Below are 4003 nucleotides of genomic sequence, written 5' to 3' on the forward strand. Positions count from 1 at the left end.
TATAATACAAAAAAGCAAGGGGGAAAACTTTGAAAAACAACAACAACAAAAAGAATAAGAAAGAAACTCCCTTGTTCGCCTATGTTGTTACTAATCTAAGACGCTCCTTGGAAGAGAGCCAGGGGTGGGCAGCGGCCACGCATACAGATAACTAGCGCCCTGCATTTTTGTGGTATTCCCATTTGCTAGCGTGCTGCTATAGCCGCCCACCTGATTGATATATGACTGCAATGGCACTTTTCCATTTGGCATTCCCTCCCCCACCCCCACCCTGTATCACTTAAACAACAGTACTAACTTTTGTGTGTTGCAAATATAAAAGGCAAAGCCATGTGACAGAGGGACAGAAGAACAAAAGCATCTGGAAGTAACAGGACCTCTTTCTAGCTCTCAGAAAAGTCTGAGAAGAAAGGAACCCTGCATTTCCCCCAAGGTAAGCAGGAAAACAAGCGCTGATGATTTGCCTAGAAAATTACTTCTTTTCAAACTGAGCATTTCATTCTCCTCTCAGACAAAGATAAAAGAGAGAACTTTTAAATACTATTTAAATTTGTATTAATTTAATTTGCACTAATCTGTAGCATGCTAGCATTGTGGGGTTTTTTAAAGAAATTGTCTTTGAAATCAGTGACAGAGCAAGGGAATCTCACAGTGAGGCTTGAAAAATATATTTTGTGTGAATTTAAAGAGATTTCATTTGCAAACTCTTTGTGTAGTTCTAACTTTGTAATGATTCTTCAATTTGGCCATGTGTAAGGGCATTAAGAAGCAGCCTCTCTCTGACTTGGGTTCATGGATCCCCAGCTATCTTCCCCACCATACTCATCATACTACAATGGGACACTATTAATACAGACAAATCTGAGAGTTTGAAAATGCACTGTTTATTTTTATTGCTACTTATGTATGCTGCTAATCTCCTGCCAGGACTCTGACAGAGTGCTGAGAATAACTTCAAACAATAGGCAACATTTATTCCTAGCTTTCTGTATCATATTTTTCAAGAATCCTGCTCCTCTGCATCCTTCCAACATACAGAACGTCACTTTCATAGATACAACTGAAAGCACTGGGGAAAGAGGAGGATGAATTTGCTACATGATTTTGATTGGGCAAGGACTCTGAGACTATGAATGCTGTTTGCCTTGGTCTTACTGAGAAGGATTATATTTAGTAGTCAGCCTGTCCCTGCAGCATGATCAACTCTTTATTGTGGCTGTCCAATGAGTAAATGGGAAAGGATGCTCTTGCAAGCTCAGAGATTGGGATCTGTAGGGATGACTCCTAAAACATCTGACTAATATTCAGAAGTCTATTTCCAATGCTTAAATACAAATTCTCTCTTTAAAGCAAGAATTGAGCTGAGGAGACCTGAGAATAACTCTTGGGGAATGTTTGACTACAGACAGAATATTAATGGTTCAGGAAGAAATCCCTGTAACTGGGTCTCATTGTAATGGACCAACTCAGGAAACCTTCAGGAAAGAAGTTGGCTGACAACCATACTGAGATTAAGGTGCAAGAGAAGCAGCTATTTGTCAAGATGAGAGTCTCACACTTGTGTATAATGAGCATTAATAATAGATATAGCTGCCTTAGCACTTGCTTCAATTCTGATTAGTTTAATTACAATATGACAGTGTCAAATTGCTCCAAGACATAATATACCATGGACTGCTAGGAGAACAAACAGGTTTGTCCTGGAAAGGGTGAAGCCAGAATGCTCCCTGGAGTCAAAGATTCTGAAGCTTCGTCTGACATACTTTGGGCATGTTGCAAGGAAGCACTGGTCCTTGGAGAGGAACATCGTGTTTGGCCTACTGAAGGGGCAGCGCAGGAGAGGAAGACCTTTGATGAGATGGATCAATTCTGTGAGTGGAGTGGTGGGAATGAGTACGTTTGAGATGGCTAGGTTGGCACAGAATAGAACGGTGTTTAGAGCTCTTGTACATAGGGTCGCTATAAGTCGCAAGCAACTTGACACATAACAACAACAATCATTAAATCAGATTTGACTGGTACAGGAGGAGATTGCCCCTCCTTCTCCATCAGAGAATCTGGTGAATTTGAATCGGGAAAACCAATACAGTTTATAAACCTTTACTTAAAAATAGATAAATTTAAAAATACATATTTAACCTTGAAAAGAAATATGGAAATGCATAAAATGCAATGTTGTCCATGAATATCAAGCAAACTCAATGAGTACTGTTTAACGTTTCTCAGAGGATTAAATGGCAGATCTCTCTTCAATTTGACTTCTGACAATTCCTTCCTATTGGAAAAATGCTACACTAACCTCAGTTGAGGGTTCTATAGATTTTTTTTTTCATTGTGGAGAAGGAGTTTGTTTTATGGAAAACTTCTCTGATTTTTCTCTAATAACTAGCCTCACAAGCCTTATTTAAGTAAAAATCTGGTTTTTTAATGAGTTGATTTACAACTTTGGAATTTGTACTATTGAGAAATGGCTATAAAAGATACTATGGAGATGACTCCTAAAAATTTGTGCAGGCATTCATTCTTCAACTAAATAATGAAAAAATTTTCTTCATTGCAGGAGTGTTTATCCTCTAAGAGCTAGACTTGGTGTCACTGATGTAAAATGCATTTGGGTCAGGTAAAAGAAGAACTAGCCAGAACCCTCTAGATAACTCTTTACTAAGCAACTGTTACTCACAGATAGAAATGTACCCATAGATTTTTTTATTTCTTGATTCAAGTTCTCAAAACACTACCAAGGGGTGTAAAATGGTGCAACCACTATGGAGGGCAGTATGGCACTTTCTCAAAAAATTGTAAATAGGAATACCATTTTACTCAACAATTCCACTGCTGGGAATATACCCCAAAGAAACCATAACTGCCACCCAAGCAGATATATTCACACTCATGTTTATCGCAGCTTTGGTCACAATAGCAAAGAGTTGGAAAAACTTAAGTGCCCATCAAGAAACGAATGGACAGAGAAACTCTGGTATAGTCACACAATGGAATACTATGCTGCACTGAAAAACAAGGAACTCATGAAATATTACACAAAATGGATGACCTTGGAGGACATTATGCTGAGTGAAATATCTCAGTCACAAAAGGGCAAGTACTGCATAGTGCCACTGTTGTAAAATGGGACTGACATCGGGGTTGGAGGGCGACTGAGAGAGACGGGGTAAATTATGTATACTGCATTCAAACAGATGAGGGAGAGAACTATTTAAAAAGGGTATATGATTATGTACTATTGTCCTGACAGGAGTCCAGAACTAATGCTGCATAGCAGAGTGGACTTGGGGGGAGGGATTGTATAACAAAGAAAGAATTTCACTTTTACTTTTCAAAGAAAAGAGCAAGCTGGTGGGATGGATGCTGGGCAGGGAAAAGTGCAACAGTGAATGAATGAAAATCCAAAGTCTCTGTAAACTTTCATTAAAATTAATTAATAAGGAAAGAGATGGGGGGAAAAACGACCATGGGAAAAAGTATGTTCTAACATGTTTTAGGAATTTCTTGGACCCTTGAAAAATCTGGTGAGGTTTTCAGAATCACAGCTACCAGAGTCAGCATACTTTATGCCTTTAAAAAAAAATTAACTTGTGAATCAAGTGCGATTCTTTGATTTGCTAATAGTTAATCCCTCCAATCTTTTAAATAAATATTTTCTTTTTTAAAAGAACAGAATTTTATTTTAATTGTTATTTTAACGAAAGTTTACAGAGAAATTAGATTTTCACTCATTGATTGCTGTACATTTTACCCCCTCTCACTCCCTTCCCTCTCTCCCAGTTCACTTTTTTTAAAAAATTTTTTTATTTTGTTTTATTTTTTGTGTGTTGTACCGACAAATCAGGTCTGACAGGTACAGGAGGAGATTGCCCCTCCTTTTCCAGCAGAGCATCTGGTGGATTCGAACCACATATCTCTGGAATTGCAGTGCAGTTTCTTGCCACTAGGTCACCAGAGCTCCCCCCAGTTCACTTAAAAAAATATTTATTTATTTATTTTA

Source organism: Elephantulus edwardii, unplaced genomic scaffold (assembly GCF_000299155.1).
Source record: "Elephantulus edwardii isolate Elephantulus edwardi_28Jun2011 unplaced genomic scaffold, EleEdw1.0 scaffold00365, whole genome shotgun sequence".
In the NCBI taxonomy this organism is placed as follows: Eukaryota; Metazoa; Chordata; class Mammalia; order Macroscelidea; family Macroscelididae; genus Elephantulus; species Elephantulus edwardii.